The 11,481-nt window shown below is 35.3% G+C and overlaps 1 pseudogene; it reads right to left on the bottom strand.

Annotated features, from left to right (window-relative positions):
* Nucleotides 1–343: 343 nt before the first annotated feature.
* LOC122118456 lies at nucleotides 344–443 on the bottom strand (annotated as a pseudogene).
* Between the last annotated feature and the right edge of the window lie 11,038 nt (nucleotides 444–11,481).

The following is an 11,481-nucleotide window of genomic DNA, read 5'->3' as shown; positions in this document are numbered from 1 at the left end:
CTTGAGCCACAGCGCCACTTCTGGCTTTTTTTTGCTTATGTTGTGCTAAGGAATCGAACACAGGGCCTCAAGCATGCAAGGCAAGCTCTCTACCACTGAGCCACCTTCCCAGTCCCTTTTTCTAGGTTCTTATAGTAGTATGTTTCTTTGGGATAAAATGACAATGTTAACTAATTTCAAAAGTTTTGTAAAGGTTATTCTATGTAAAGGCCTTTCTAAGGTGAAGATTTAATACGCTGATGTCAAACTAATGTTTAATTCTAACACTTGCATATATTGTTACGCTTGTAATTTTGCAATCAACTTCTTAATAACTGTTTTTCATTTCTGCAACTGAAGAACGAAAAATATGGAATACTTCCCATATTTCCATATTATCCTTGTGCAAGTGTCATGTTAATCTCTGTATTGTTGTAATTTGGGTATACGTACTACTAAAGCAGGTAGTATCCTCTAAATTTAAGTAATTAATGATGCAATCTTTATACAGGCTTATATCCTTGGGTGCCTATTTGTAGCAAGGAAACCTTATTGTTCCTAACAATACTATTGATCTTATTTCCCTAAAATAATGTGTATAGTGGAAAAAAATTATATTGTTCAGTCAATTGCTCACATTTGTGTTTTTTTGTCAATGACAATTTTAAGGCTTTTTCATTTTAGATTTGATCATACTTTGAAGCACTTATAGCTAGGTCCTAAGGTGATGGCTTTTTCAAGTACTTATTTATGTAACTGAGTTAGCTTTGTGGAGCTAATAGTTTCAAAGTAAGCCTTGCTTAAGAGCTACTTCTAAACTTCTCCAGCTTAAATTTTCCCAAATGAGGTCTTACTGGCACAAATGTCTACCTGACCCTTTATCCTTCTTCCATGTAGGAACAGACGAACCAGAATATCCTACCCTGACAGCATAGATTGTCTTACTGGAACAAAACTAATCTTAGTTACAAGGAATCATAGAGAGATGAACATTTCGGACAGAACTGTTCAGACTAGAAGGTATATTATCAAAATTTAAGTGTTTATTATACCTACCATTTCAAAAGTAGGTTAACGCCAAGGTGAAAAAATTCTTCATATGTATGATTTCCTGATGTCTGGCCTGTCTACCTTCCAACCAGGCAGGAACTTACACTACTGACTTTCTATCACCAAATATTTCCATAGCTCCAGGAGAAGTCCATGTTTCTCCTCATTATTAGGCCTTAAATTGGTAATGTTTTAATCACAGTGTTTCCTCTTGCCTCTACAAATGCTAAAGCTTTAGGTCTAACTCTACCTAACACTGAGGTACAGATAATGCAATAATACTTTAAAACAGAGTTGTCTTTGATACCCTAACCACAACAGAACAATGCAAAACATGTGCCCTTTTTATTATATTATATATAGTTAGATATTTTATATTTATATGTGCTGATTTCATATTTCACACAGTGAACCTTAGTAAAATAAATTGATAATTTGACAAATAAATTGATAATTATTTATTCCAATAAAGAGAATTGGAATATAAATAATTAGGTTTAGAATACATACGAGAATATAAAAAGTATCAATGTAATGTCTTCACTATAAACTTGTGATACCTTCTAAATGTTCTTGTTCTTCTGAATTCACATGGTAAAACAAAATGTTGTTTTCCTCTAAACTATAAAGGATTTTACTCTGCTGCTCTGTTTATTGTTTTAACTCGCTGGTTCCAAACTGTTTTTCTCCATATTTCTGAAGCATACCTATTGATTATACGCAAATTTTTCTGATATCATGTATGCAAGATATTTATCTTCTGCAAAATGTATGGGTTCTAGGATCCCATGTCCCAGTTACCCACATCATCAGATAACAGGGTCAAGACTTCTCTACTAGGCCCAGGCAACCTGCCAATAGAAAGTAATTGAAGATCCATGTCAATTTCTCATTTCCTATAATATTTCAGGGCCTCAATTCCTTGAGAAGCAGGAATTAGCAGTAAGCAATAGTGAAATGCAAGTCAACTTAAAATGAAGGATGAGATCACAAAATCTAAGAGAAAGTACTGCAATTCAAACTTTCAATTTACAAATGACCAGCCCATATGAGTGAACAAGATCACAAAGTGTCACAAGATTATTTTTAATACCCCTCCCCTAATGATTAATGAACAATTTCAGTCCAGCATAAGTGGGCCAGAAAAATAGCTCCTGGAAGGATAGATCCACAATTGGTCTATAAAGGCCAGGAAAACTTGACTTAGAGGTCAAATGTAATTCACAAAAAAACCATTAATTGAGAAGATCCTTATTGCTGAATAACACTGTGAGATGTACAAGTTGCCATGTCAAAAACAAACTTTACAACTTTGGTCCGGGGGGGTGGTGGTGGGGAGGATCGGGTCGGGGGAGCAGGGGGAGGATGCGAAGGGATGGGAAGGGGAAACAAAGGAGGAGGCTACAATGCTTGATAAGAAATGCACTCATTATCTTGTCCATATAATTGTAACCCCTGTGTACAGTATTTTCACAATAAAAAAATACACAGGTACTTCAGTAAAACTTGGTTCTGTGATATAAAAATGTTGTCATTCTCAAAATATTTAATCTCCTGAAAGTGTATTCTTTTTCAAATAAACTTTGAAACATCAAATTCGCAAACCAGGTGCTAGTGGCTCATGCATGTAATCCTAAATACTCAGGAGGCTGAGATCTGAGGATCACGGTTCAAAGCCAGCCTGGGCAGGAAAGTCGATTAGACTCTTATCTCCAATAAACCACTCAAATATCAGAAGTGGCACTGTGGCTCAAGTGGTAGAGTGCTCCCCTTGAGCTGAACAGCACAGGGACAGTGCCCAAGCCCAGAGTTCAAGCCCCACGACCTACCAAAAAAAATCACATTCACCAAAATAACATTTGACAAATAGATGATACTTAGTGGCAATAGAGTTACAATAGAGTTACAGTAGAGTTGATTTACTTACCCAGCACTAATGCCAATCAGGTTCAACCATTCATTAAACTGTAGAAATAGTACCACCCACCGTTTGTGTTATTCATTAGGTGCCTTTCAAAATTTGTTAAATATCTCAGCCTCCCATATTTCAAACCCAAACGTTACCTAATAAATTTCATTATTTAATAAGGTACATTTTAAAAAGTCCCAAATAGTTGCCTTATCATATGTTATTTTATGTTTTCCCTATCTGTCTAACATAGTAAGTCTTGAATATGGGTACTCATCAGAGATGTGACAAACATAAAATCTGTCTTTTATTTCTATCATATTCCTCTATAATATTAAATTTTAATTTTCTTTTTTCCAAAACTTAAATGTAGTAGAAAATATTATCCCATGTATAACAAAATAATCACACACCATTGTACAAAGCCATTTATAAAATTGGTAGTTTGGAATACATTCTAAACCATTTTTAAACTTTCTTGTTGACTAAAGATTAATCTTCCAAATGGATGAGAATTAAATCATGTCTAGGTGCTTCACGTCTCCAGTCTTATGAATTCTTATAGCAGATGAATGAATTATGGAAATATAAGATGACATAAGTTCAAGTATATGCAGGATTGAAACTCCATGGAATGTATATAAACCTTTTAAACTATTAACAGACAGTTTAACAGAATGATTATCAGGAAGTTGAAGCCAGAGAGGAATAATAGTAAATACATAGAATGAATGAAAAATGGAACAAGGGGCAAGTACAGCTAGAATATCAATGTACACATGTGATAAAGGAAGTGGTAAATCTGAAATAAATTTTGGAGAAGGAGTTGGTTGACAATGATAGGAGTGAATCTCATCCAGGAGCATTGGACAATTAGATGGACATATTTAACTGTAACACACTTGCACAACCTTTTGAAATTCAGTGAAAAATCACACAAAAATTACAACCAAACAGCAATCTCTAGAGAGTATGAATATGACCTCTCAAAATTTTAAGCAGTTAATGAAGGGAAGTCTTGGGACAAGCAAACAAAATTATTCAAAGAGGGCAGTTTGGAGTAGGGGAGAAATTAGAAGAGAAATAGATTGCCTCAGGTTATAAATCAACTTTATCTGCTGCAAATGTTGTCTTCCTTCTGTGAGTTCTCTCTGTCTGAACTGGATAGTGCAGTCCTGAGCCACACTTGATAGCTTGTGAAGATAGAATGCAATAGAAAAGATCAAGAACCCATTGCTCTGCTGGAGAGAAAACAATTCTCTATGTTTTCTTTCATCTCTCTTCACTACTCTTTCTTCATACTTTTAAATCAATTGATTTTGAGTTATATATTTCCTTCTTTGTTCTGGAAAAGTAGTTGGTGAAAGTAATTCACTAAATATTATTTGCCATTTCTTTTATCATGCTGTTTACTTGTTCACGGGAGTCCATTAAACTTCACCCCTGCATTTGGTTGCCATAAAAACCCAACATTGATGATAATCAGGACAAAATGTAATGTAAAACTTTGTCTCCAAAAAAACCAGTCCAAGAAACTGTGATCACAAATATTTGGATATCCGTTTTTCTTTTACCTTGAAAGTCTTCTTGTGTTGGGCTGGGAAGGTGGCTCAGTGGTGGAGCGCTTGCCTTGCATGCTTGAGGCCATGAGTTTGATTCCTCAGCACCACATAAGCAAAAAGAAAAAAACCGGAAGTGGCGTTGTGGCTCAAGTGGTAGAGCGCGAGCCTTGAGCTGAAGAGCTGAGGGACAGCGCCCAAGCCCAGAATTCAGGTCCCACGACTGGACCCAAAAAAAAAAAAAAAAAAGAAAGAAAAAGAAAGTCTTCTTGTGTCTAAAGTGCCCACAAACATAAGTACTCCACCACTTTTTGGTTCAATCACTTCTAACCTCAAAGATATGTTTTGCTAACAAGATGCTTAGAGGAAACCGCAGAATACTCCACTTTTATCTTCTCACTTAAGAGTGTCCTTAGATACCATATCAGGAACAGTGAAATTATTCTTTGCAAAATTATTTCAATAGATTATTTTTCTCTTAGTCTTGCATTTGATCAACAAGATGTATGGCAGAGAATAAAGTTCAATCACCCATACCTTGGATGGCAGTGCCTGTTACAAAGGACAATGCTTCTATGTCCTACTTCTATGTCCTCCTTTTAGCTCTTGCCTGATTTCCAATTAATCACAGCTTCTTGGCTCCAAGTCTAGTGAAGCTGAAGGATTCTAAGGCCTCCCCCACTGCTACATCTTCATGGTTTCTCCTTTAAAACTCTTTTAAGTTGCCTCTTTGGATGTGAGATTTATTTTCATGTCTTCACTCAATCCGTTCTGCATTTTAGTGAGCCAAATCGGCTCTGTAAAATCACTTTAGGTAGCAAAAATATTACAATTTATATCAAAAAGTTTTGGCCTCCCTCCACTGCTGAAGCCAATTTTCTTAGCTAGTGCTTCTAAGAACACTGTTTTCTTACTTTTTCCATGTGCTCAATCTTTTCTGAACCAAAAACTTTTTGTCTTATGTAAAAAGAGAAGTCTTCACTATTTCATTTTAATAAGGATTTATATTTGTGAGCCAATTAGAAATGTGAAATCACTGGTTGGAAGTATCCAATCAGATTTTTTTCTGTGTTTCAGTGCTTCACGGGCAAAGACATTGTGGAAAGTATTACAAACCAAAAGCGTAAACCCAATACCTTTTTTCATTGTGGAGGGCACTTTCTCCCTAAGTATTTTGACCCAAATTATCTTTTTCAGAGAATTACTGTTTGGTAATTAAAGGTCAATTCACAAATTTTGATGTCTTTTTGTAAAGAAATTTGAATTAAATTGCACTATAACCTTGTTTCACACAGTGAGAGAATATTTCCTGGGTAAGGACAGTTTTCAAGGAAAGCTACAGGATTTACAGCAAGGTTTCTGAGGTTTGTTTGTTTAGTGTGAAAATGAGTCATCTTCACTCATATTGCTCCCTCTCCACTAAATCTCCATGGATTTCTTTGCATGAAAGCCTATTTTCCCAGGCAATTTTAAATTTTCTTAATAGGCTACGTTGTTTAAAAGTTTGAACAATTAAAATTTACGTGTCATATTTTTAAAACTCTTTTGAAATTCCTTTATCAAAACTGCGAATTCACCAATCCTAATACCCCCTTACCATGAAAAACAGTTAACATGTTGTTTTCACGATATATTTATACAATTATTATTTTCCAGTGGCTTTGTTATGCATATATATGACCACATAAGCTGATGTTGAACAAAATGAACTCCAAGATATGGAATCAGAGATTATTATTTGCGGTTGTTGCTTTTTATGTATTATGTGATTTCTATTTTCTTTGGTTTTTCCCCTTTGGTTTATCCCTTGCTGTATTTGATTTTGGTACCCTGTGTATTGTGTATACATTTACCTTAATTAGGGAAGGGAAGAGGAACATCACAATGGTGACACAAATGACAAAGGCCAAACCAATGCATTAACAATACTCACAAGACAATATGTAGTAAATATACATTACAACTTGTGAGGGGTACGTAGGTGAAGGAAAACTGTGAGAAAAGTGAGGGAGGGGGTAACAAGTTTGAAAAGTTATGTATTCACTACCTTACAATTACTGTAACCCGACTGTACATCACTTTGACAATAAAATTAAATTTAAAAAAATAAGCTGCATAAAATAAAATTTCACTGTATTGGTATGGTTAATATTATTCTTTATATAGTAAAATTTTAAAAATCAATACTATTTGGCATCTAATATGATTTAATTACCCTTTCTTTATCAGAAGGTCGTCAGCTTGAATGTTATCCAACTAGACAATATACTTCACAATATACTTGCATATTTTGGAAAAAAATAAATTTAGTACTTTCATACACATAAAACGGAAAACAGTTTAATTCTATGGAAACCCATAACTTTTAAAATTAAGTAAGTTGTTAGGAAAGAATATATGTGTTCTTCAAAATTCCTATGACTAATAACTACTCATTTTCAAATTCTGAACATTCCATACCTGAGAGATTCAAAACAGTACTTGTTTTCATGTTATGTAATTCTGCAATAGATGCAGTTTCCAATGGTGTGTTACACATTGAGAAGTCAACAGAAAAATAGCCACATTCTTGTAGAGGATAAAACTATGAAGCATCTGTAATAATTCTTCAAGAGTTAGCAATCCCAAGCTTTATGCCATAAAGTCATCCTAGCCCAACAGTTTCCAACTTGTAAGGTGCACCTTAAAATTTCCTTATTTTACATCATGAATAACTTATCTCTACTGTGAAAAAATACTGCACCTCTGGTATTGTGATGCCCTCCTTGTTCTGCAAAGAACACCACAATAAACTCAGTTGCATCAATTTTCCCCCAGTGGTATTCTTGAGATCAGAGCTCTTGCAAATATTATTTACATTTATACTTTTTTAACTATCATAGATATTCAGGATACTAAGATCAGAAGATTATGGTTCAAAGCCCATCCAGGCAGGAAGGTCCCTTAAACTCTTATCTCCAATAAACTTCTCAGAAAAAGCCAGACACAAGTGGCACTGACGTTGAAGTGGTAGGGCAGGAGCCTTGAGCTCAAAGACAGTGTCAAGGCCCAGAGTTCAAGCCCTAGGTCAAACCAATAAAACAAAAACAAAAATTGGGCTAGGAAGGTGGCTCAGTGGTATAGCGCTTGCCTTGCGCACATGAGGCCCTGGGTTCGATTCCTCAGCACCACATAAGCAAAAAGAAATAAAGCCGGAAATGGCGTGTGGCTCAAGTGGTAGAGCGCTAGCCTTGAGCTGGAGAGCTGAGGGACAGCGCCCAGGCCCAGAGTTCAGGCCTCAGGACCTGACTCCCCCCTCCAAAAAAATAAAATAAAAATGAACCCAAACCTAGCATTTTTCTCATTGTATACAGAGACATATAATTAACGAAATTGCTTCCTGTGTAACATATAAGTAGATGAAAGAAGATGTCACACAATTATTCTCTTCATACCATGTTATACCAAAACCTCAAAAAATGCTTTTTCTAAATTTATAAATTAATATCATCCATTTGTTGGCAACTCTGTCTAGATTATTCACATTATCATTTTATACATGAACTGTTGGAATGATCTATTTACTAAATTCTAATTATAACTCTCTTGAAAGAATATTCTAGGCAAACAGAATGCTAGAATCATTTGTGAATTTGTCAGTTAAAACCTCTATTTAAAAAGAATTTTGTAATATCCAATAGAATATGGAATTACAAAAAAAAACAAACTATTTATTTTGAATCTAAATTATAATTTTGCAAGGTCCACAAATTCCTACATTAGACGAACTGTGCTATTTCTCCGGGCTTAAGTTTTGTAAACCTTCATCCTTTCTTTGGCATCCAACAGAATGACGCTTACTTACTTTTTCAAATTTTGGATGGGAATCACAAGTTATTTTGCATCTAATAATGTTCTTTAATGAAGAGAGATTTAAAATACAACTGAGGATTATATATCAATTGCATTTCAATAGGAAACTTGACTTCTCAAAACATAATGACAAAATTAGCCCAAACTTCCAACTGTGTATTACTTTCTTGTAATTTGGTTTGTTTTATTGAGACAAAATTATACTACCTGGTCCAGGGAAGGTATCACTATGTAATTCCACTCTCTAATCTCCTGTCTTAGTCTGAGTGCTAGAATTCCTGGCTTGTATCATATTGCCCAGCCATAGTTTGTTGTTTTATTTAATCTAGAAACACACTAGCAATTCTGAACTTCTCTGATGATCTTATCCATTGACTATTCAGATTGTTTATGTACAATTTTGAAAGATGTTCTAACATTTGACACAGGATATGAACATTTTCTGATGCACATGCAGGGGTCTCTGATTCATTCCTCCATGGATCCGATCCCTTTAATAATGATTACTTGACTTTCTTACTAACTCTGGTCCCTACCTATGTAATAGTCTCAAACTTTTTTGAAGAAAGTTCACTTGAGGAATTTTTAATATTAAAATTTATCACTTGATTCTAGTTTTACGCAGGACATATTTTCTATTGCTTTCTAAGTTTTCTACATATTCTGAAAGTTGTTTCATTTGTGTATTCATGTGTGCACATAAAAGTGCCTCTGTGTGTATGCGTATGTTTGTGTGTATGTATGCAAAAGCCTCAAGCTCTTATTCAACAATCTTGCTCATGAGTGGTATTCCATGACTTGAAATGTTTTTCCAATTCAGCTTTGGCTGGTTAATTATAGATAGTGTCTCAAAGACTGTTCTGCCCAGACTGGGTGCAAACTGAACTTCCCAGACTCCTTTACATCCTTAAGTTTTATTTTTCCAGGAGTATCAACTTTTAAACTACAAACATTTTTGTGAGTGTTAAGTCTAACCTGTAGCCCAGATTTTTAACTCAAGAATTCATATAAAGATAGATGAACATACACATTACATATGCTGAATATACACTGTTAGAAATGTGATCTTAATCTAGGTGGCAGTGAGATCTGAGTATTGAGGATCAAAGCCAGCCCGGGTGGGAAAGTCCCGGAGACTCTTTTCTCTAATTAACTACAAGAAAACTGGAAGTGGCACTGTGGCTCAAGTGGTAGAGCACTAGCCTGGAGCTGAATAGCAGAGGGACAGCGCCCAGGGTTCAAGTGCCACGACCAACAACAACAACTATATATATATATATATATATATATATATATGCATATATGTATATATATACGTATATATACACATATATTTACACACATATATATATATGTATATATATATATATATATATATATATATATATATATAGGAAATATAAAGAAATATGATCTTTGCCTCCAGGTTCATTGCTAGTATAATCCCTGCTTTTTCAGGATGGACTTTTTTTCCAGTTAAGTCCATTCTCTTATATCTGACTGGCATTGAACCAGAATCATACTTCTATTCTACTTTTTACAAATTTGCACGATTGGACGTGTGATTTAGAAAGGGAGTGGCCTCATACTTCATGTTCCACGTAGGAGAAATGCTTTCTCTATATCACTTCTGTAAATCTACATACTGAACTTGGCTTCATTGTTTCAATGTTGTCTTATTTGTACAGCCTTCTATATTGTATTGAACCCTTAAACAAAGAACTTCTCCTTCTCCTATTATTGCTATTGTTTCTCTTCCTTTTAACTCTTGTTCACTTAGAAAATAATGCACAGCACATACACTCACAAAAAAAAATGATCTGAGAACCCTCTTCCCATTTAAAATTCGCCTTAATTTACAGAGCATTTATGAAGTTTGAACTCAATGTACTCATGGATAATGTATTTATAAGCAATTTAAATTTCATATTTTCTCTTTACTAAGTTGTCTCTGAAACACTGCTACATGATGTCCAAAGGTGTCCTTGTGCTTTTTCAATGAAGCCAGTAAACATTATACCTCATGCAACACCATAAGTTGTTACTGGACCTATTACTGGATGTGGAAACTGATCCCAGGAGAGGAATTGAACGTAGAGGTATGACAAAGTTCAAGTTAATTTGTGCTTTCCTTTTTACTGTACAGTTAAAGGATCCAAGGCTTGAGGGAAACTCTGTCCCTGATTTTTCGAGTGTGCTTTTTACTCATATAAAACTTGTTTGTAAACTTCTGGTTGAGAGTATTACAAAAGGAAATAATGTGCCATTTGAGGTCCAGCATAGAACAAAAGAAAATAACGTTGTTTTAAAAGTATTCTACTGCAAAGAAAAAAAGGCATGGAGATTTTAAAGTGCTTTAGAGATGGACATTTCACTCCTGAGATGAGTCTCTTGTTGCAGGATGTAGTTATCCATTCCTTTAGTCTGGTCCTGAGTTCTCCATAGCAATAAGGATTCCAAAAAATCAGGATCCAGTGAGTTTAATCAGCAAAAGCAGTCCCTTCTCAGACCAGTACTCCTTTAAGGAGGGTCCCAAAGAAATACCTTGGTTTTTTTGTTTGCTTGCTTGTTTAGTTTGTGCTGGTTCTGGGGCTTGCTCCCAGAGACTGGACCATGTCCCTGAATAGATGTCTTTCCTGCTCACCTGCCCCCAAAGCTAGTACTTTACTGCTTGAGCCAAACCTCCACTTCTGGAGTTTTTGGTGGTTAATTATAGATGAGAGTTTGACAGACTCTCCTGCCTGGGTTTGCTTTGAACTGAGATAGAAAGAAAGCCAAGTGATGGGCTGAGAATGTGACTGAGGAGTAGAGTGCTTGCCTTGAATGCATGAGGCCCTGGGTTCAATTCCTCATCACCACAAGAGCAGAAAAATCTGGATGTGGTGCTGTGTCTCAAGTGGTAGAGCACTAGCCTTGAGCTGAAGAGCTTAGGGACATTGCCCAGGCCCAGAGTTCAGGCACCATGACTGGCAAAAGAAAAACGCCAAGTGACATCAACTGCATCAAGACTTCTGTTTTGAACCAAGAAATACTAAATGAAGTTTATTATAAAGCTAATATTTTACAATTTTTAAAAGAAGACAATATGTCCAACCAAGAAGCCATAACTTAAATAACTCAGCAAAAGTAAGT

This window comes from Dipodomys spectabilis, unplaced genomic scaffold, assembly GCF_019054845.1.
Source record: "Dipodomys spectabilis isolate Male_0828 unplaced genomic scaffold, ASM1905484v1 ptg000152l, whole genome shotgun sequence".
Classification (NCBI taxonomy): domain Eukaryota; kingdom Metazoa; phylum Chordata; class Mammalia; order Rodentia; family Heteromyidae; genus Dipodomys; species Dipodomys spectabilis.
Note: the sequence above shows the minus strand (reverse complement) of the source record. Positions and strands in the feature narration are given on the sequence as shown.